The following is a 25,557-nucleotide window of genomic DNA, read 5'->3' as shown; positions in this document are numbered from 1 at the left end:
GTCACTATTACATCTTCGAGGGTTTCACAAAATACAATATCATGAATTACACTTAGATTACAAGTTTTAACGACAAAAAGCACCATCAATACAAATTTAAACCATCAAAAAAGGATAATTTAGCGTAAATACAAAATAGATTGGTAAGAAATTTCGTAAGATTATAATTTTTTATTTAATTTAACAACAAGAATGCAAGTAATAGGTGTATCACCCTATTCCAAGCAGAAGTAAGACGGAGAGAAAATATATATAAACTGAAAGCTAGGGAAGTTATACACTTGGCCGGCAAAGGTCTTATTGAATATTTAACGAGGGGACGAGTGGTTTAAAAATCATCGATTCCAGAATTGCCAGTTCATGGTTGTTGAAGGCCCACCCTAAAACAGAAAAATCTACGTTTAAGAGTTCTTGCGAATTTTTTGTGCGATTTAATATTATATACACACACACACACACACACACACACACACACACACCACACACATATATATATATATATATATATATAATATACATACATACATACACACATAATACTACGACTGAATATTTTCTGCTAGAACATAATTCCATTTGATAAAAGGAGCCCTTGTGCCGTTTTTATGGGCTCCTTTTATTAGATTTAATACACACAAACACTCTTATATATGTTAATATGTATACTTGTATATACACACAATATATGAACACATATATGTATATATATAAAGTTATAATTATGTAATATTCGTACTGATGTATTTATTATATTTATATTAAAAATCGTGAAAATGGTTAAAGAATTGTGACCGTGTGTACTACCCTCAAGCAATTGAATGAACCGCAAGCAGCTCAGAGGTTGAAGACATGACGACCCCTGATTCCGCAAACATCGACGCACGCGCTCTGCTCCCTCCAGTTATGCAGAACAAAAGGGAAAGGTTCTGGTTTTTGGAGGCCCACATTTACCCCTACCTCAGGGCCCTGAATACTTTTTTCTCGCAACAGAAGATTTTTCAGCGTTCAGATGCATCATTTCCTTTATAAAGATGGTTGTAGACGCAAAGCAGACAGAGCTGAATCGATAGCTGACGTGAAATATGTCTTACAGTTTCGCTTCGCAAGATGGCTGCTGCTGCTGCCTTTCCATCATTTTGTCAGCAACATGAACTATATTCTACTGGATGTTAAAATATTTGACAGATCATTATTATTATTATTATTATTATTATTATTATTATTATTATTATTATTATTATTATTATTATTATTGTACTTAGGAAGTAGACCTTCTCTAAAGCAGGATCACACTCTTCTGCATGAGTCCTGGAGCTACTTCAGCCTCTAGTTTTTCTAGATTCCTTTTCAGGGATCTTGGGATCGTGCCTAGTGCTCCTATGATTATGGGTACGATTTCCACTGGCATATCCCATATCCTTCTTATTTCTATTTTCAGATCTTGATACTTAACCATTTTTTCCCTGTCTTTCTCTTCAACTCTGGTGTCCCATGGTATTGCGACATCAATGAGTGATACTTTCTTCTTGACTTTGTCAATCAACGTCCCGTCTGGTCTATTTGCACGTATCACCCTATCCGTTCTGATACCATAGTCCCAGAAGATCTTTGCCTGATCGTTTTCTATCACTCCCTCAGGTTGGTGCTCGTACCACTTATTACTGCAAGGTAGCTGGATGTTTTCTTGCACAAGGCTCCCCAGTGGAGGGCTTTTGCCACTGAATCATGCCTCTTTTTGTACTGGTTCTGTGCAGGTGCCGGACATTCGCTTGCTATGTGGTTTATGGTTTCATTTTTCGTATTGCACTTCCTACATATGGGAGAGATGTTATTTCGTTCTTTGAACATATGTGGTTCTTAGGGGCTGATCTTGTGCCGCTGTTATCATTCCTTCAGTTTCCTTCTTTAGCTCTCCCCTCTGTAGCCATTGCCATGTGTCATCGTTGGCTAGTTCTTTAGTCTGTCTCATGTATTGTCTGTGCATTGGTTTGTTGTGCCAGTCCTCTGTTCTGTCTGTCATTCTCCTGTCTCCGTATATTTCTGGCTCTTCGTCTACTTTTATTAGTCCTTCTTCCCACGCACTCTTTAGCCACTCGTCTTCACTGGTTTTCAGATATTGCGCCAGTGCTCTGTTCTCGATGTTGACGCAGTCTTCTATACTTAGTAGTCCTCTCCCTCCTTCCTTTCGTGTTATGTATAGTCTGTCCGTATTTGCTCTTGGGTGTAATGCTTTGTATATTGTCATATGTTTCCATTATTATTATTATTATTATTATTATTATTATTATTATTATTATTATTATTATTATTATTATTATTGGAAAATCAACATACATTCACGAGCATAACAGAGATAACATTTCATCTCATCCCGATGTTAGTAAAGTTTTTATTATTACTATTATTGGTTAAAATCAACAAACACTCGCAACTGCGATAGAAAAAGCTTTTCAACTCATCCCGATGAGATTTAGAAAGATTTTTATTATTGTTAATTACATTTATTATTATTATTATTGGAAAAATTCAGCAAATGCTCATATGTTTTACAGGAATAACTTTTCAACTCACCCCGAAATGAGTTAAAAATGTTTTATTATTATTATTATTATTATTATTATTATTATATTATTATTATTATTATTATTATTATTATTATTATTTTGATAACCAAAATGTTCAAGCAGAAGGTACTAAGTAGTAAAATAAAGCACGGAAAAAAATGTTGAAGTGAAGAATAAGCTATAAAGGAGAACTAACAAGCCCAACAAACAAGCTAAAAACAAATAAACCGTGAACTGAGATTCGAACGATCCTTCTTAAAAAGATGAAAAGTATTTGTGCGTAGTTTCAACTTTTACAAGTACCAAAGATTCAAATGCATGACGGGGGAAATCATTGGATAACTTGGTCACAGTTGGAAATAAAAAGCAAGACTATTAGAATCAGCTTTATATTTTGGTCGCATGGTGAATGGTAAACAGAATAGGAAGATCTGAAGGCAATGACTGATTAGAATTGTATGAAGATTAATTAATAAACAGAGCGAGCGCATTGAACGTTGATATTAGACATTGATACTAAAATTTTTGGGGAAAAATTTTCAATAGAAGTCAAGCTTTTTCGACAACTTGAAATGACAGTAAACGACTGTTGATCAAACTGAGGAACAATATTCAAATCATGACAGTTGAAAAGACCCGAAATATTTCTCCAGTATGGACAGATCACCAAAAATCATAAAATAATTTACCAGTATATATATAAATTCATGCATATTGAAGGTCAAATAGACCAGATAGGTTTATCAGAAGCGAATTTACCGTCAAGAATGACTTAACGAGTAATGAGTTCTATGTATCTGAAGAAACACTGTCAATGAAAAGCTGTAATTGACGGTGGGGTGTCCAACAGCTTAGACTTACGACTAGTCATACTTTTGAATTTTGTTGGTGTTCAAAGTCATTCCCTATAATTTGCACCATGAACTAATTTTGGATAAATAGTCGTAAAGAATAGTAATAACCGAATATACGGGAGTTTAATTTGTTGATGAAACTGCGCGGTAATTAGCAGAGCGTGAGCTGCTACTTCCACTGTTAGCTAATGGGTAGAATTTTCTATTCCCCAGCTTACGCAAATTTAACCTGTTCTGGCTAACTTTTAAAAATAAAGATAGAAGAAACTATTTAATCAGCAGTCACAAAAGAACGAAGGAAAAATAACATTTACATCTACAATATAGGAGCCACGTAATCAACAGTCTATATAAAAAGCAAGAGGAAAATACCATTTAGGGCTACGCTTCAACCGGTATCAAGATCAAGTACAGAATCAATCTTATGTCCTCGGGACCGAAGAGCTAAAATCTGATGGAGTGTTTCACTACTCCGTCAGGGAGAACCGTTGCCTCCCTTTGCTTTTGACAGTGAGTGACGCAGCCATCAGGTTTAGGTGAAGGAGACATTGCTGACTCAATGAAAGAAAAATGCTGATTCGAGATGGCCCCGGCATTTATGTTGCTAAATTGTACACGAAGGAGTTTCTTTTTTGGCTCCCAACCTGGATGCGAATGAATGGTGCTGTATATTCTGCGTTGTCAGATGTGTGTGAGGAAAAAAAAAAGTTTTTAATAGAAAATGCAGGCCTATTAAGAATTTGTAGGCAAAGGAAAGTGATCACACTTACAGAGGGACCAACATTGGAATAGCCAATCCTAAAGGATCCAGATCCCTCTAGTAAAAATACCTCAACGGGCAGATGGTGACTTGGCCAACGACCTACTCTCCATACAACACAAATATGTGCAATCATTCAATGATCATTTTGCATGATTTCATAAGAGAAATGTCCGTGGAGTTTAATTTAATTTTCTACCTTTGTTTATTGGTGCATGCATCCTTCATAAGCAATGAAATATTCAAGGTGGTTAAGACAAGAATTTGAATTAAGTATCAAGACCTGTGTCGTTTTGGAAAGCAACTTATTTTCAGGACAGGTATAACAATGAGAGGCGTTGCTTATAACATTAATATTAACATTCTAAATATAAGCTTACATACCATACATGTGTATATGTACACAAATTTATGCACAAACACACATATGATATATGTATATATATATATGTATATATGATATTTATATTATATAAACACACACACGTATATATATATATAATAATATCTATATATATATTATATATATAAAAAGCACACATGTATATATATAAGTTAATAGGTAATATTTGTATATATATATATATATATATATATATATATATATATATATATATATTTATATTATATTGGAGAGAGAGAGAGAGACCTACGAACTCGACGAATCACTTCACACCACTCAACCAAGTTTACCGACAACTACATTTTTTTTTATCTTTTATTAGAAAAATACATTAAATCAGATTTACAATTATGTCATGGCATTTACATAATTTTCATTTAATAAATGTTCATCATATAACATTTACCTTTATTAATAAAATTTTCTTTAACATAACATTAACATTCAAAATGATTTTTTAATAGACAGCGACACATAACTATTTGAAACACTTTCACAGAAGCGAAATGAAAAAGAAAAAGGAAAACGCGAAATCGCTATGGCAGTACGTCTTGGCATATTCTCACGACCATTAGACTATTTTCCCATCCACCAAACACGCCAAGTGAGGAAAGAAAGGAAGCGAAAAGGAAGGTACTTTTCCTTCCACCTTGAAACCGCTTCCGCGACCTTCCGAAGACACCTGGAACTGGGGAGCGAAGCGAATGGCAACCAGGCAGGTACAGCGGTACTGCCCTTTATAATAACCACGCACCTGCCTCGGCAGATGTTACTTTTGCAGGTTGCGTCTTTCGTGCGGAGAGAGGCCGTTTGAAAAATCTGCTTATGACAGGTTTTGATATTTATTGCGTCGTTTCTCCTGTATTTTGATTGATGTAAGGGATAATGATACTCTTGGGTCTTGTGGTCGAGGAAGCTTTCGTGACGGAAATGCTTGTCCTGATAGTCTCTGAAGAGAATCTTTTGTGCAAAAATCTGCTTTGATATTTATTGCGTTGTTCCTTCCGTCTGTTGAATGAGGGTTTGGATGATGATACTCTTGAATATATAGATTGTCGTGTAGTCGAGGAAGCTTTCGTGACGGAAACGCTTGTCCTGGTATTTTCTGAAGAGAATCTTTTATGCGAAATTATTTTGAGGTCCTTATAGAAATAACTACTCAGCAATGGGAGCTAGATTTAAATACTACAGGCAAACAATTAGGCGAAAACTAAACAAAGACGCAGACCTCAGTCCGTGATTAGGAAAATATTCGTAAACAGTGGGAAAATCTCTCGAGTGGTAAAGTGGAGAGGCAAACTTGGGTCATGACACTCTGCTGACATAAAACAGCAGAGGACTCACGTTTTCTATGATCAGGACAGAAAACGGGGTTCTTATATTTACTTTTAAGCCACCCACGTATGCTTCAAAAAGAAGTTTATTTGTTCTTTTAAGAGAATAAACTTGAGGGTTAATTTTCGTATTGCTTACCCTTGCTGTCTTTCTCTAGTCACTTCTGTTTGGCTTCGTATGGTATATCCAACTTTTAACACCAACATAACAGAGCCTTTCTTAATAGCTTGCATTATTCTGCACCCGTTATTTACCTCGATGTAAGGCCTATAATACTCGATAAACTATAATTTCCAAGCAATAAAAATCCCACTTGAATGGAAATCGGTACATAAGACTTTGCCGCTTCAATGAAGGCTGTACCACAAATATATATCATATTAAGTAAAACTAGGCTTAGGCTTCATCCTGCATAGCCAATAGTCTAGAAGATCATTCCAGCTTCATAATAACTAAAATAATTACATCTGGGAGAATTTGTTTAGGTATTAACCGGTTTGCCTCCCAGAGGAATGTCGCGCTCAGGGGAGAGGCTTTTCTACGGTAAATATCATACTAAGCTAAGCTAACCTTCATACTTCTATATCACTAAATAAAAAAAATGCCTTGATAAAGCTTAGTCACATGACTTCACTTTAGAATATTTATATTCAATGCTTAACCCGTGCGACGAGCCAGAGTGCCCTTGAACCCGGGGAATCACTCTTTCCTCGTTTCGAATGCAAATGTCTCTCAATACACTTTTCATCTTTCTTATTAGAGATGATTTAGTGGGATTTTCAGTTAAAGAAGAGAAAATTCAGCAATTGACAAGTTAAGGATCGACTGAGGCGAGGAAAATAAAGACATTAATGAAGCGGTAACACCATTGCCCACTTGCGTACCTACCTTTAACCTTCTGAGATTTCCACGGGAAATAACTGCTTCCTGGTTAAAGTTGAAAGTAAAAACTAATGTTCCCCCATGCCGAAGATGTGTCTATTGCTGGAAATACGGACGCATGAGCTACGCATGTAGAAGTGAGGTTAATAATGAAAAGCTGTATGTAACTAGTGTGGTCAAGCCGAACATGTAGAATGCTATACGCAAACCATTACAGAAATTGTGGTGAAGATAATCCACCTTCCCACTAATTACGAGGCGGATTGACTTATGAGAGGGAAGTCCAGATACTGAGAGCAAAACCAGCATTTGCCTCAGTTTTATAACAAGCAAACCAGCAGTCAAGACTAACTCTGAAAAGCAATGGAAAATATACAGGTAAGGAATCTGTCCCATCACAGATGAAATAAATATTACTGTCCGTCCCTCTCATGAATATAAGTCGAGCACATCATCCTTTGACTCTTTACAGAATGATGTGACGTCATTGATGGCTGGCACCCTTGTCTGTACGGAAGCCCTATCATGGTCCACAGCCAGCTGATATATTTGCCTCCTTTGGGGGTGGGATAAACAGGAACTGGCCGTGGAAAAGTGCCCGTTGGCGCACTGGGCTATTCGAAGGCTGAACCAGTTTCAGTTGGCTTAGCATTTTCTAAAGATGCTGCAGTGGTTGCCTCAGCAGAGGTAGAAGAAAGGATATCAATACGTTTCCCAACGAGAAGGCAGTTACTATCACCTCAAAATGTACGATCTGTCTGATGGTTTGTGGAAAACTAAGAAATCGTCAAGGTCTTCAAAGGGAGTCGAAGTGCCTAAAACAAAACCAAAGACTTCGTTTTTCCGGTAGGTTTCTTGACAGGGAGCTTCCAAAAACAATGGACGTTATCAGTATTGTAGTGAAATTGTCAGGGATTCAGGGTCATCACAGGCAAGTCAGATTATTTGTTTGACTACAAGAGACGCTGCTGAATATTAACAGACCATGCCTTTAAGAGTATCAGCGCTACAGAGCTCCGAGTAATTCCAGGACTGGAAGTCAAGGCGAAGGCTGGTGTATATATTTTTCATAAATTTCATAAAAAACAATTGCATATATAATATGCTACCCTTCAAGCTGTAGCAGTAAAAACTGGTTTCTGTAGGACATAACAGAGATATTCTATTTATTTATCACCAAATGAAAATGACCTGATTGAAGAGATTCACCAGCTTCAAACTTTTTACCGTTAGGGGACATGATGATGGACACCCTTGCAGTGGGGACATTTTAGCCTATGCAAAGGTCGCTCTTATTACGATGTTGATAGAAAATGAGGGCAGGCGCATCCTCAGCAGAGGCGAAAAGGAATATTTTCACATTCGGAAGGCATTATTTCATGTATTGACCTTTGCAGATTGTCACTAATTCACACACATACACACACACACACACACACACACACACACACACACACACACATCTATATATATATATATATATATATATATATATATATATATATAACGAGCCCGTAAAACCGCCAAAAATATAGAAAGTAAGTACTATATTTCAGAGACTGCATGTCTCACTCTACATGACCTACCTGAAGAGAGAGACAGCAGTCTGAAATATAGTAGCTTCATTTCTATATTTTGGCGTTTTTATGGGCGCCTTTTATTAGATGGAATTCTGTTGTAACAGGGGACGAGTCGTTTCTTTCTACCAGTCATATATATATATATATATATATATATATATATATATATATATATATATATATATATATATATATATATATATACTAGTGTTATTAAAACCTGGAACTGTAACGAATCAAAATATGGACAGAGAGCCACTGAAACAAATAAGAAAATTTCCTTTATAGATTCTTTATGAAAATCGCAAGCTTATAATATGTAGCGCATAACACGAGGATGACTCTGAAAAAACCAGATCGCCCTAATTTCGTGTACTACTTTCTTTAAAAAATAATAATAATAGACCTAATTTTTCGCGTTACTATGCTGCAACGACATCATTGTTTCTTGGAGAGATAACCGGTTCCTCACGACTAACTCTCGTGAAGATAATAAACAACTTTTTTTTTCGCTTGCATGCGTGAATGCACACGCATGAGAACATTAAGTGTTCATTACGTACGTTGTAATTAACATGCACGAAGGTATTGCGCAGCAAAAAAAAAAAAAAAAAAAAAAAAATTCTGATATATACTTTTTATGAAGAGGCGGTAGAGATGGATGTGGCTGTTCAATTAAAACTTGGTAACAAGATCGGTGTCTCTTTCACTTGTTTGATTTATGGCCATCACGCCTTTCATTCAAAAATATGAAGGCTAAACTCATTGAGAACCAAATAGGAAGGTCCGTAATCTCACATTATCTGAGGGAAGTAGATCGTTAAATAAACAACCTAATATTCAAACTGTTATGAAGTAAGTCTATCTTAGCTTAACCAGACCACTGAGCTGATTAACAGCTCTCCTAGGGCTGGCCCGAAGGATGAGATATATTTTATGTGGCTCGGAAACAATTGGTTACCTAGCAACGGGACCTACAGCATATTGTGGGATCCGAACGACGTTATATCGAGAAATGAATTTCTAATCGGTGCAGATAAATTCCTCTTATTTAACGATGGCAGAGTGGGCAGTCGAACTCGCAGCTACCGAATCGGTAGGAGAGCATGTAAACCATTTGTTCAACGAGGAACTCTACTGTTATGGAGTGCAGTTATATGAACAGTGAAAAATTAAATAGCATGACAAGTTCTGTATAACGGGAAAAGTAAACCGTCTGCAAACAAAGGTTTTAGTAATTTTAAAGGCAACAATTACAAGTATGCGACATTCGTAAAAATTATATCTTTAATGAGTGTTGTTTTGTTTGTTTGTTTGTATGGTGTTTTTACGTTGCATGGAACCAGTGGTTATTCAGCAACGGGACCAACGGCTTTATGTGACTTCCGAACCACGTCGAGAGTAAACTTCTATCACCAGAAATACACGTCTCTAACACCTCAATGTTATGCCCGAGAATCGAACTCTCGGAATGAGTGTTGTTGAATCTTGTCTCCTCCACAACGCCGCAAAGAACACAAATTACCTCGAAGTACACGCAAAAACTGGTGAATAGCGGCGAATTCGACAGTCAGCCTAGCCAGCACTTAAAAACAAAATTACCCAAGCACTCGAAAGGAACTAGGCCGATAATAATTCAAGTTAATACCAATGCTAGTGAACTTGCCGGAACGCTGGAAATAAACAAAGGACCTCCTTAAAATTAGCACGAAAACGGAATACCGAAATTCGTGGCCGAATTCCGAGTCATGACTAGGCCAGGACCAGGCTATGGTCATCCTTCGCAAAGCCATTAAGCTCTCGACTGTGGCAGACACGTGTAAGCTCCGCGGTCGTGAGCGAAGAAATTGGTCATCACTGACCAGTTGGAAGAAGAAGAAGAAGAAGAAGAAGAAGGGTGATTACGGCCGACCGCTTACGTAATTAGCATTTTTGTTTTTCATTTCGCCAACAGTATTTCCGCGCGCAATCTTTTTTAACACCTGATGAGCTTGGAACGGACAGTCTCCAGTCTCTGACGTATCGTAAGCCTGCATGTATACACAGACCGTGGCTGCATGTGTACTTAAGTCTTCATGTTTCGATTCTGCCATCATACAAGGAGTAATAAAAGGTTTGTTTTGTTTATTTTATTTATTTATTTTATTTTACTTGTTTATTTATTTATCTAACTATATTCCCATCCTCTCGGCTGGAGTCTTATTCTTTAGCGTATTATTATTATTATTGTTATTATTATTATTATTATTATTATTATTATTATTATTATTATTATTATTATTATTATTATTATTATTATTATTATTGTTATGCTGGAAGTAAACCCCTCTGTTTTTATTTTGAAAACATGTTTTTCATTAAAATTAATTGCTGCCTCAGCTGCGTTAATTTTATAAAGGTTCTTCTACTTTAAAACAATCAATATACACAAGCAAGCTACGATAGTAATGCGTTCTTCCGATCACCTAAGTTTGTCCATTTTTTATTTATTTATTTATTTATTATTTATTTTTTAACAAATAGTCACAGCTATCTTTGTAATCCTTCAACCTAATGCACATGCAAAGATTGTTCAGTCTGATACTTAGCCTCTCTGACTCACCGTTTTCTTATTTTACTTAGTGTTTTTTATTTGAATTATATGACACGTTAGCTGACTAACCGTCGCTGTCCGGAGGAAAACTAAATGCAAATATCCGATAAGAAAGTAATGTAATTTCAGCTTGCTTCTATTCTTGCATATCATGGTTCCAGTTTCCATTTAAGACTGCAAGTCATACTGTATTCATTATCGGGGAACTATTCATATACATACTCGTAACCCTCGTTTATATATATATATAATATATATATATATATATATATATATATATATATATATATATATATATACTATATATATACTATATATATATATAAAATATATATATAATATTATTATATGCTGGAAGTAAACCCTCTTTTAAACATGTTTTATTAAAAGTAATTGGTGCCTCAGCTTCGTTAATTCTTAAAGGTTCTTCTCTATTTTTCTAATTTTTGTTTTCTCATTGTTGCTTAAATTGGTGAGCAACGCACCGAAGGTTGGCATTTGTCTAAAATACGTAATAGTCAAAGTCGATTTAATATTATTAAAAAGAGAAGAACCTTTATAAAATTAACGCAGCTGAGGCAGCAATTACTTTTAATAAAACATATTATATTTATGTATAATATATTACACACACATTGTATATATATATATATATATATATATATATATATATATATATATATATCTGTCTTTCTAACGTATGGCTCTGTATTTTGTCTTTAGGATTAAAATTGCTAATGATGTTCCTTTGGTATTTCTGAAATATTTACCAGTATTAAGATCATCTCTACATTTCTGAATTCTCCATATTGTTTGATTTTCTGTCATTGCCATCACTACTTTACTATGATTTCCTTTAAGTCTTTACCATCACTAATAAAATAGAAAAGTTATTGGTAGGTCGCATTATAGTTTAATCTTCCTTTGAACAGTAGTTGGTTTTCAAAATTATAAAAAAAATCCTGTCAAACCGTCTGCATAAGGAAATACGTCACCCTAACGTCACGAAGCAATCGCTATAACTAATTCGCTGTAACTAATTTTCAGTCATTACTAAGTAACACGAAAAGAAGCTTATCTTTCGTATGGTTTGAAGTGCTTTGCCAATTCGCACGATAATGAATTCCAACCGTCAACCGCTGGAGTGTCCAACGTGATATATTTTTTTTTTCGATTATTCCAGCATAATCAACAACATGTTGTTCTTCCTACACGATGTTGGTGATCGTGTAACAAATAACGTACCTACGATCGTGTGTGAGACCATTTTAACACCGTACGCTAAGGAGGAATGTTTATTTACTTATCATATCATATAACATCTTCAACCGAACTAGAGATGTATCTGATGTCTGAAAATGGGATATGCGGATGCGGATATAAATGTTTGTTAAATTTTGCGGATGCGGATATCAATTTTTTTAAAATTTGGTGGATGCGGATAACTGATGTCCATACCCTCTTGGATGCTGAAATTTTGTAAATCTGAATAACTTAGATATATCTGATTGTTAAGGACGAGTTTCAGCCACATAATTCAAAATCATGTGTTACCGGAATGCAGAATATGGGTAACAAAATTCAAAACATTTCTTTTTTTCCTTTTTTCTTTTCTTTTCTTTCTATTGTTCTTCTTCTTCTGAGAGAGAGAGAGAGAGAGAGAGAGAGAGAGAGAGAGAGAGAGAGAGAGAGAGTTTCCTATAAAAAATTCAATATCCTGCCATTATGATTAGAACTGCTATAAATGACATAAAATCACTGAAACAAATATGCTTTAAGACAAATATGCTATAACAGATCTACTTATATAGTATAAACTGTATGAAATGTGTAATTGTGTATTTTGTATTGTGTATAATTAAAAAAAGCCAAATATGCGCGCACACACACACGCACACACACACACATATAGATACACACACACACACACACACACACACATTATATATATATATATATATATATATATATATATATATATTATATATATATAATAAATGACTGGTAAAAGTGTTCTGTTACAACAGAATTTCATCTGATATAAGGAGCAAATAAAAACGCCAAAATATGGAGAGAAAATAACTATACTTCAGAGACTGCTGTCTCTGTCTTCTACCTGAAGAGAGAGACCTTCTATATATTCTTCTATATTTTGGCGTTTTTTATGGGCTCCTTTTATATATATTTATTTATATACTATATATATATATATATATATATATATATAGTAATATATATTTATATATTGCAACCAATCTTCGCACCACGAACAGCTTTGTTGACATCCTAATCAGCAATTTGAAATGAAACTCAAGAGCTTACTGCTCAGGTAATACCCTCCTTCTCTGCCGCTAATGACAAGTTACAGCACTTGGATAACCATTTACATCCCTTAATCGCCAAAGATAATATCAAGCAGTAACGCGAAATGACCGTAGAAGGCTGGCAATCAATAGCCACCCATCCTCCCCACTTTCCCCTCCCCCCCCAACTCCTCTCGCTGGTAGTTAACTGTACCTTTTGGTCATGGCCCGTACTTAATAGGACTTTAACCCCTGTCCTCCCTGTGATTCGGAATTTATGACATGACTCCTTTCTCATAATGTTCCAGAATGTCTTTGGACACTTGGAACCATTATTTTTCTTAATATATATTTTCAGAACATAACTCTCAGCCGTAATTTTCTCTACGGATATTTTACTTACAATTCGTTTGGTTGTGAGAAATATATACGTAAAGAGTTTTACTAAATATGGAATGCATAGAAGGTGAAAATGAAAGGGAATAAAGAATTCTGCAAGCATTTTTAAGCCAGAGAGAGAGAGAGAGAGAGAGAGAGAGAGAGAGAGAGAGAGAGAACTTCAATGCATCTTCTTTTGTTTTTGTTGACCTTCGCCCTTTGTTGCCTTAATATTTCTGTTTTTCTCTTTTTAAGTGCAATATAACAATTAACCAATCCATAACGGTATTAGGTATGTCTTAATGATACCTGTAAGGATGAACTTGGCTGAGGTTAAAAAGACTGAGTTTGAAAAAAAAAGCGTCTCCAGAATTCGTAAATTACTGGTTCCGAGATGGAAATTGTAGCCAATCTCTCTCTCTCTCTCTCTCTCTCTTCTCTCTCTCTCTCTCTCTCTCTCAGAAAGACAGTCTTTTAACAGTTAGTGAGCTATTTGAAAATCTGGAAATATCGGCTTTTCATTTCTTGACCGAGACGGCATCTTATTTCCATCTCTTATCTACGTTCAACAAAATCTTCTTTTACAAAACCTTCGTTTACAGAATAACATTAAAATAAAGATGTTAAATGAAAATGGGCTCTTCATCTGAAGAATTAGATTATAAGGCATTGGCAGCTGACAGCGATCTTTTTACTTGTTTACTCTCCCTTTCAAAGTTACACAGAAACAGCGCTGCATTCCTGGAGTAAATGAAGACTATTAACTCCTCGCGCATAGAAAACGGGAATACGGACGACAAAGTGAGACTTTTTTTCATTTTCATTAAGCCTACCCATTATTCCCTTCGACATTATATTTCAGAAAAAAACAGCGATTGTAAACGATGATTAATCGTGAGACATTTTCTCTTCCATTGTTCATCACCTTCATTATTCGCCATCTTTATTCACCTGTCATAATCGTGCGGGGTGACTGTCCTTGGTGCGACGTTGCCAAATCTAGCCGACGAGAGAGAGAGAGAGAGAGAGAGAGAGAGAGAGAGAGAGAGAGAGAGAGAGAGAGAGAGAGATATTACTGTCATTTTTGTTCGTTTCTGGTTTACAAACAAATTTTTCCAGGTAGAAGGTCGCCGAACTTTGATATTTTGACTTTTCTCAATAAATTTCAAGGGTGATTTTTAAGATTTCTAATTTTTTTTTTTTTAGTTCCAGCATCGGAATTCTGTACTGAAACTATTTCACGCTCTTGAGGAATGGCGTTTATAGTGCTTTTGCCTCATTTCAATTACGTTTGTTGTTTTCAACAATGTTTACAAGGTCGTTGCACGAATAAGTACCAATTTTGCCTTCTTCATTGTTTTAGTGCGCTGTGCCTCGTCCACTACAAATAATATTAATAACAATTCAAAGAAAATTCATAATCACATGAGTCAATAAAATGGGAAAGTAAATCCACAGTAGTGATACCTGTTTGATTTTATTATTTAAAATATTGACAAGGTCATCAAAAGCTTTCTGCTTCATATATTTTAAATAACAAAATCAAACAGGCATAAAACTGTGGATTTACTTTCCCATTACTAATAATTATAATAATGATAGTGACATTGTTTAATAACGATTGTAGCATAGTTGTAGTGAAGGTGCAGTAATATTATTGCTAGACAATCAAGATCCCCATTTTCTTTTTGTTTGTTAAACCTCGGAAATAAAAAAGGATGAAAGCAGTACATAAGAGAGTAACGGAAATGGCAGACGAGCAGAGAAGTCAAGGAGAGAGAGAGAGAGAGAGAGAGAGAGAGAGAGAGAGAGAGAGAGAGAGAGAGAGAGAGAGAGAGAGCATGTAACCTCTCAAGGACGCCCTTGAGAGGGAAACCGTCTGAGAACGACCTTCTGGGGGAGCTTCTCGGATCCTCTCATAGTCCAGAGAGAGAGAGAGAGAGAGAGAGAGAGAGAGACGCACCAGTGGAGAAAAAGAGCGAGCAGGGAGACGTGCATACAAACGCACGAGAGAGAGAGAGAGAGAGAGAGAGAGAGAGAGAGAGAGAGCGGTGATGGGGACACTCGCACATTGGAAGACACATTCAAAGAGAGAGAGAGAGAGATGTGGCACATGCGCGTCATAGCAATTCGAAAAAAACAGAATGCTCATTGTCGTGGCGCTTGATTACCGTTATTATCTCGCCTTTGGAGACGTTCGTTATGAATACTGAGCGAGGAATCTCCCTCGAGTGATTGTAAATAGTCCTTTTGTCTGGTCAGTATGGCCTCATCACCCTCGCGGGAGAGGCCTAGTACTACTACTGCCGACGGTCAGGGATCATAGATCATTCGGGAATAGTAGTCTACAAAGTCCTACTGATGAGACCACCTATCCATTTGATTTCTTTATCTTTTTAAAATTAAGAGAAGGAGAAAGAGAGAGACGCGTACAAATACGAGAAGAGAGAGAGAGAGAGAGAGAAACGCATACCAAAGAGAGAAAAAAGAGAGAGACGCATACAAGAGAGAGAGAGAGAGAGGAGCGAGAGCGAGAGACAGACGCATTCATGAGAGAGAGAGAGAGACGTAGACGAGAGAAGAGATGAGAAGCATACATGAGAGAGAGAGAGAGAGAGAGAGAGAGAGAGAGAGAGAGAGAGAGTGAGGTTACCCTTTGCTTTTGGTAACGATCGAAGTCTTAATCTTCTGCACATGTTACTTCAGGTATCGATACTGAAGCTTTAATGCTATGTATTCTAACTGAATCATTTTAAAGAGCTCACTCATGACGCGAAATATCCACCTAGTTGTTTATAACAACACTTTTCATTAAATGTATATATTTTTGGTGTGAAAAAAATTCAGCAATGTCTTCGGGGTACGCTAGCTAGATGTGATTACACAATTCAAAGTAATTTTTTTCTTACAATCTCTATCATAGTGTCTACTGATTAACATTTGTATCCTAGACACGTATAATCATCACGTTCATCTCCGGCGTAATTGCCTTTATTTCGGCAACATAGCGATGCCATTTTTATTTCGATGGACATTATCGTCCTTTGTAAATCCTTTTCTTTTTTTAGATTTTTTTGAGATTACTTTTTTTTAAAGAATTCATGTTTTTTTTGCAAGACATACTTTGATAATCATAGCGTGTCTGGAGTTGAATATTATCCTCACCGCTTTAAATCATAATTACCACCATCGCGCCGATGTATATCGTCGTTAAAACTCTTGACAAAACGTAGAGACGAGACAGAATAATTCTTTTTAAGCATAATATACATAATTGTAAAGGTATAACAATTAATTAAGGGATAACAGGAAAAAATAAACAGAGGCTTATTTACTCACCACTCTGAGACAACTTGGTATGTAACAATTGACATGAACAAAGCGTGATCCAAACTACAGCTTACTCGGGACGCATGCGAGATTTTTCCCCTCACACATAAGTTCTAAACATTATATTCCTATCTTTTTAGGTAAATTAAAAATGCGCTAAATCCTGCGGTCAAATAGAGCCTTATTCACCAACGAAAATAAAAAGAAATGCGCTGATTTCATTAGAAATAATTTTTTCTGTACTGTTTAAAATGCACATTATTTATTTATTTTTTTTTACATTTTCATTCTATGAATAAATAACAAATATCCTATCCTAAAATTCCTGTATTTTTAACTCAACGCGAAACACCTTTTTCAGACATTTTTTTTTATCTCTTTCATAGAACTTTCCTCCCACCCCCAACAACAACAACAACAACAACATCAACAGCAACAACAGCAACAAAGTAGTTTGTAGGCTTACTCCCCGAGTAAGCGAAAATTTCATTTCTTTCCTACTCATCTCTGTTCTCTGTTGGCACCACAAGTTAATGAATATTATCAAGTCTTAAAAAAAAAGCAACGAGAAAGGCTGGACTACACATAAATGACTTCGTTGATAATGCCAGTACTTAGTCTGGCTGATGTTAGCGCAAAAAAAAAAAAAGTTTTATATGAACATCCGATCGTGACCTTCCCCAATGATGTTGTAATTGAGTTATGTGTTCACCTTGCGTGCGTGCGTGCGTGTGTGTATGTGAGCGAGTAAATAAGGTTTTTGTTAAACTGATGTAAAGATCATGACGAAACATTATCTAAAACAAAACCTTTGAAGAAACATCTTGGATAAAACGGACCTTAATTTTCGGTGTTTGAATACTTTAATGCTGGCTGAATATATCTGACATTTTTTCTGTCAATAGATATAAACGGCTATTCTCTAAACAATATGGCTTACCGTCAAAGCCATGCTTTAGAGAGGTTATCACATATCCCAAAGATTGTCAACATTGGTCATATGGCAACCACATTTCTTAAACCAAGTCGATTTAGCACCTGAGATGACCCCCAAATTAGCTCCCATGTTACCAGCAGGAGATTCCTTAAGAGTTTCTCTTGTATATCTGTCATTCAATAACTAATCCATTTATTCTTAATAGCATATTACTGCAAAATACTGAGATTCCTCCAACGACAATTTATAGTTTTTAGATCGTTACTATTTAAGCTTCTTCAAAGTTTAAGCTACGTAAACAATTAACTTTGAGGATATACTGAGAGACAAAGACAACTCATGTCTCCAATAGAACCTCTACAGCTATTTTATGATGTAGTGAATTATTCGACCAAGGAAACACCAGCAGCAGTTTAATAAAGGTGAATTTTGCTTTCTTCTACTGTCCCCTCTGTTGGCGGAAACGATTCCTACACACACACACACACACACACATATATATATATATGCATACTATATATAGATATAAATACACACACACTATATATATATATATATATATATATGTGTGTGTGTGTGTAAAATAGGACATACAATTACCTAAAATTGCAGTGTCAGGGGCTGGTTTCGAGTAGTTATACAAAGGGATAAAATAAACCTTTGTTAAATGAATGAATAACGACAATGGCTATATATATATATATATATATATATATATATATATATATATATATATATATATATATATATATATATGTATTTATATATATATATATATATATATATATATATATATATATATATATTTAGTTTAAGGATGAATTTAGCAGTGCCTGTTTTGCTTTCTCCTAACGTCACCCGCTATTGGCGCAAACGAGGTCATATGTATAAATATAAGAATATACAAATATAGATATACAGAATATAGAAACATACATACATAGACATTATATATATGTACGTATGTATTGAAATGTTGCCTAGCTTACTACCTCTAATGATGACGATAAAATCAGTTGTGAAAATCGAAGTACGCTTGTTGGAAACTTGTGTGTGACAGGGCAGCAGCCATCAATAAAGTGATCGCTATCATTACCAATGAAATATAAACGGAAAGTGAAAGCCTAATAGCCCCCTAACGACCACAACCCTTGTGTTCGCGTGAGAGCTCGTTTGTCTGCTTAAAAAGGCCCCCCCCCCCCTATAATTAAGGCAATTAGGGCACTGATGACACAGGTGCGACGAGTGACAGATGGGCAGGGCAATGATCATAGCGCAAATGCCCGGGCGCCCTGTACTTGGGGTCATTACAAGTGATTGGCAGCAGGGTTTTCGTGACTGGGGTCCCATGCCCCGAGGGACGACCTGGTCCTTGATGAGCCTTGATGTACCTCGGGGCATTGGGGCTGCTGGCGACTTCTTGACAGGTTCGAGATTGAAAATTAATCGCTGGTTAAGTAGAAGGGTTGGTAAGTGGTTGAGCACAAAGAGGTCTGCATTGGATGTCAGACATCTCGGTGGATTTAAAAATGAAATTGATAGTTGGTGCCCAGGTTGATGGGCAAGTGGCTCAGCGCAAACACTATACGGTAGACAATAATACAGGTCGCGTCTGTTGAATAACTTTACGGATACATGCATTAATACAAATAACTGTGAATAGAAGGTTAGTGTCACTGATAATGGGACACATAATTACCTAAAATTGCAGTGTTAGGGGCTGGTTTAGAGTAGTTATACAAAGAGATAAATAAACCTTTGTTGAATGAATGAACAACGACAATAGACAACAATGTTCGATCCAACAAGACAAAACGGAAATTGGAAAATGGTAGAATCTGCAGTAGAGTTATCATGTGGTTCAGAATTATTATTATTATTATTATTATTATTATTATTATTATTTTATTATTATTATTATTATTATTATTATTTCTTTTTTTTTGAAAATAATGGCATGTATCAAAGAAGGTCTGCTCCCTGCATATATATTATTATTAAGATGAAACATATTCACATGGAACAATCACACCAAAGGGGCCACTGACGTGAAATTCGAGCTTCCAAAGAATGTTGGTCTCAACCTCCCACCGCAGAACCCACACTGCAGCAGTAACTGAACATGATCCACTGACTATTAGTTTCCGAAAGTAGTGGCAACTCAAAAAAGGAATAACTCGGAAATTTAGTGTGGAAAAACTAACCGTAACTTGAAAAAAAAAATTATTACCTTAGGTAATCTTATTCAATGGATATACGAAACAAAACAGTGACCGAGATAAGAGGTAGGGGTTGGAGATAGAGAGGGAGAGAGAGAAAAGGGGGGAGGGGGGGGTTGTTCACGCTGTTGCTTTTACCGTTGCAAGAAAACAAGGCCTCTTTGATACTAAAGTCATCCACAACATACAGGTACTAATATAGATGATCTTTTTTTTATCGGATTACATCAGATAAAATCTACGAGCTCTTGTTGCTTTTTATCTGATTTTATTTGCATTGTAGTTTAATTTTTTTTATTTTGTTCAAGTGCACCTTGTAGATCCGAAAGACTATCATAGTTTACAGTCTTAAATGGATGGATTAATAAGGACATGGAAATTTGAAGATATTGTTTTTCAATTCTTGGAAGCAATTTTGGTTGTACGTTTATCATGTAACAATGAAACAAATAAAAAACACGACGGAAGCAGTTAATATTATTATTATTATTATGATTATTATATGTCTACCATGTATAGATTCTCTGTAACAATGAAACAAAATAAAAAACAATACGGAAACAATTATTATTATTATTATTATTATTATTATTATTATTATTATTATTATTATTATTATTATTATTATTATTATTATTATTATTATTATTATTATTAAATGGCATTTTCTGAGATTTTATTTGCTGTTGCTAATGTTATTCATATTCTTATTTTTTTCCGGCAGAATAAGAATATCATCATCATTAATCACGGATTAATCATACAAAACCGGCAGGTAGACCGTGACAAGTAATCCCACGTGTTTGTCGAAGGTAAATCCCACAAGTCAGCCTCACAAACACATTCATTAGATCTCGCTTTCATTTCCACTTATACTTTCATTCCGCTGAAATATCCCTCGTCATTCCTTTCGAAAGGGAATTTGTCAATAAGCTCTCTGCATTATTTACTTTTTTTTTTCTTTTTTTTTAAGTGCGCTTTCTCGTCTTACCTACTGCATCAAGAGATTATTTATGAACAGCTTTCTAAGGGTCGTTCATAATTTATTAGGGTTTTAACAAACGAAAGGGAATAAATAAGAATTGAATAACCTAATAATGATTATTCTGTAACAGATTGAAAAAAAAAACACAGATGATATGCAAAATATATTTTTGATGCAAACAGGAGATTTTACCTTACGCGAAAAATGAGTGTAAAAAGTGTGTGTGTGTGTTTTGAGAGAGAGAGAGAGAGAGAGAGTGAGAGAGAGAGAGAGAGAGAGAGAGAGAGCAAGGGTCACATCAGTAATAACTAGAGGTAAAATACGCATCTTGCTTGAAAACTTATACTATAAAATGGAGAGAGAGAGAGAGAGAGAGAGAACAACCTGAACAAGAGCCGCATTAGTAGTACTAGAAGTAAAATATACAACTTGCTTGAGAAATTGTAGTATAGAACATTTTAGGGGAGAGAGAGAGAGAGAGAGAGAGAGAGAGAGAGAGAGAGAGAGAGAGAGAGAGAGAGAGAGAGAGAGAGAGTTTCCCTCCTCTAGCCCAAATACCTTAGCGAATTCGTGTTCTGCTGATGTAAAAAAACTTCACAGTTACATAAGCCGTTTTCATCTCAAGATAAGGAGTAAAAGTGAAACTGTAACATATGGAGAGGAAGGAAGAGTTTCACTAAGTAGTCTGCATACAAACTACCGGATCATGTTTTCTATATACACACAGACTCTCTTGTCTGTTTGTCTGTCTGTCTGTCTGTTTCTCTCTCTCTCTCTCTACACACACACACATTATATATATATATATATATATATATATATATATATATATATATATATATATGTGTGTGTGTGTGTAAGTATACATAGTATAATCTACTGGTCATTTATTACTAGACACGTATGCAAATGACATATCCATTACGCATTTTGGATAAGCTTGTCACTACACAGCCTCAATTCCAAGTGCGAGAATAAAAAAATAATTTCGATGTCCGCACCAGGATTCGAAGCTGCATCTCGAGTATCAGAACGAGTACAAACTTATTCGTTACGTTTTGAAAGAATTCTAGAAGTTAAGAAGGCAAGACAGTTCCCATTAACCATCTATAGCATCGTCTCGCTCTCTATCTCTCTCTCGTCTCTCTCTCTCTCTTCTCTCTATATGATATATATATATATATATATATATATATATATATATATATATATATATATATATATATCTAACCTAGTACAAGAAAAATGTAGTGACCCAATTAAAAAAGCTTCCAAAATAATTACGGCATTTAAGTGAATATATCCAGATTTTGAACATATCCTGATTACTCTTCTGAGGTACATTAGTTATTGATTTAACTTGAAAATTTACTTAAGAGTCGTGAAATTACGGTGATAGGATAAAGCTTGATTTTATGCCTGTGAACAATTTAGTTCCTGATGTAGTGATAACATCTAGAACCTAACTTCACAGATATAACATCAAGCATTATCCTCTTACGATACTTTCACAGATCTTATGTTTATAATAGTTTATAATATACTATAATACAAAAGGAATGAGGGAAATTTATCATTTAACCATTGATTTAAACTGTTTCGTCTGCCCTCGTCTAGAGACCCTTGATACTATTGGCAACTAATCTGTCCTCAGACCGAGAAAGACTAAAAACACGTCTGCTTAGGAATCTGTTAAGCAAGGGCGGCTTAAAGGAAGAAAAGGGATATTTCTAGGGACTCTCGTTGAAACCACGAACTGAATACATGCAGGACTGCCAGCTGCAAGGGTAGCAGAATGATTAGAAATATAACTTAATGTCTAATCACAACAGGAGAAAAGCAGTTTGAGGTTTGGCAAGTAGGAGTCAAGTCTATCATAGATCTTTTGAAATCCTTGTCATCATCGTCACTCTTGACACTTACCAGGATTTTATATATATATATATTATATATATTATATATATATATATATTATATATATATATATATATATTCGTGACTTGATAATTATCTAAGTAAATGAGATATAATCCATAATGATGTAAAATCTTTATGCAGTTATATAAAATATATACTTCTTCTACGGTAATTAAAGCTATCGACCATCAGCTGTGGTCTTGTTCAATAAAATGTCATTTTACGGAACAAGACCAGAGCTGATGGTTGAAAGCTTTAATTTACGATACAAGAAATATATTTTTTATATGTCTTCATGAGGATTTTATATCATTGTGGATTATGTCTCCATATATATATACATATGATATATATATATATATATATATATATATATATATATATATATATATATATATGTGTGTGTGTGTGTGTGTGTGTGTGTATACATATGTATATATGTATATATATATATGTTTGTATATATACACACACACACACACACACACACATATATATATAGTATATTCATAGGACAACGGACAACTCAAAATTCTTTTACATCAGAATACTCTTACATTGGCGAATCAAGAACGTGCCAGACAGAGAAGGATATTAAATGACGAGAGAAACGAAAACTTTATTAATTCATAGCTACCAGGAAACAAAGGACCCGGAACCAAATTTTAAGATTAAGGAATATAACAGAATTTTCAAAGCACAGGTGACAGGGAACGTGTAAACAGGTCCAGCCATTTTTCTCTATTGCTAAGCGGGACTTAAGAGGGCGAGGTCTATTCAAGAAACGAGATGGCTTCCGTCTCCCGTCAGCCACCTGACACGTTCCTTTCCTATTTACATCCAAGGTGCTTTAAAAAAAAAAGGAAGAAAAATAAACGCGATAACGAAGAAACACGTAAACAGCTGGAGCGGGACTGGGCAAAAGCCAACAGTCTAGCCATTACGGGATGCCGGGCTGTGAAAAAATGAAGAGAAAAGAATCGATCTTAGCGATCTGGTCATACAGCGTATTGTTGTCCTTTGGAACTGACGAGATGCGATAAAGGTCTCCGGAGATAAAACCACCAGAGAATCGCCTCAAACCCGTTTTCGGGTCCATTCAAAGGTGGCTTAGCTTGCAACTTTGGGTCATTCAACTCTTCGCCCTCCAATCGAGTCCTTTGTGTGCATTGTGAGGTACTAGAGCGGTTTCGTTAATGCCTTCTTCATAGTCCTCTTCATTCTGCTGCTTTCGTGGTTCGAGAAAGACCGAGTATATGACTATGCATTTTGACTTACAATTAACAAGAAAAAAGTTGCCAGACGCGGGACCTCATCAATGGAAAGTCAAATTTAGAGGAAGAAAATGGAGCACTGATCTGAGATGACATGCAAAGGCAGCGTGTCGAACAATGGCCTCTGTGACATGAAAAAATAAAAAAATTCCAGCTGTGTAAATAGTCAGTCACAAGAACAACATATAACTCCATGGTCGAAAGCGGAGACAGGAACAATCTGCTAATTGCAATGCAAGCGAGGGAAAGATTTGCAAAATACAATTTTAGATTGACAAAGTGACTAAAAGAGGATGTGATGCTGCTAAAATGGTTTGTCAACTTTATTAACATATCCTCTGAAATGAAATAAACTTTCGATATTGACTGACAGGAGGTGGAACTTCCTTAAGGCGGCTGTGAATTATTCTTAATCGAGGTTGTAAAATTTACTGGCACTACGAAATTTACTCAGGCGATCAAATGCTTTCGGGTATAATTAAAAATTCATCAAAAAAGCAATTCCCTTAAAATGGTAAACCTTAAAACATATAATGTCATAGACTTTACTGGTATAATTTTGGTGTCTTTCATATGAGGGTAAAGTATTTAAGGAACTTACATATAAGGCTTCCTTCACACGATTCAGAGGAACTCCACGTCAGGTTTGAAATGCTGTACTGGAATTATTTTGCTCTCGAAGCACCTTTGAGCAAGTGATCTCTAAAGCAGAGATGCACTTCCAAAATTAAAGTGATCTTTTATAAATTTACGGTCCCTATTATTGAAATGTACACGAATCGTTGAACAAAAGCAGCTGTTGAATGGAGTGAGTAAACTTTATCATTAATCCGACGGGTGCCTGATTGAGCAAGTGACTTTCTGTAAACCCCCATCTACCTAACCAGATATCTTTTATTTTCTGCGAAATGAGTATATGACAGATTGTCAACACTGCTTACCAACAATTTTTGATATCTCAATGTTTGATCGTTTACGGAGAAGAGAAACGGGGCATTCTTTCAAAAAATATTAGCCGTCCCTTTTGCTTGTTTAGTAGTTTGTCTGGTAAATGTTTCTGACTTTTTGAGCAAAATAAGATGCGGGGCTCTAAATCTGTTGAAAAATACATATTTCACAGAAATGAAAATATAAATAACTATTTCTTGATTAGCGATGGACTGGAGAGTCGATCTATGCGAAGGCTTGATCACAAAAAGGAAACTGACCCTAACACAATGCCATTTGACTTCCCACCTCCTCT

At 35.5% G+C, this 25,557-nt stretch overlaps 1 protein-coding gene across 1 annotated transcript in view; it reads left to right on the top strand.

Moving 5' to 3' along the window:
- Positions 1 to 25,557, top strand: part of LOC135224193 (uncharacterized) — a 95,204-nt gene that overhangs the window by 28,799 nt on the left and 40,848 nt on the right. The window lies entirely within an intron of this gene.

Source organism: Macrobrachium nipponense, chromosome 10 (assembly GCF_015104395.2).
Source record: "Macrobrachium nipponense isolate FS-2020 chromosome 10, ASM1510439v2, whole genome shotgun sequence".
NCBI lineage: Eukaryota > Metazoa > Arthropoda > Malacostraca > Decapoda > Palaemonidae > Macrobrachium > Macrobrachium nipponense.
The sequence above is the reverse complement of the archived record's forward strand: the minus strand, read 5'-3'. Positions and strand labels throughout refer to the sequence as shown.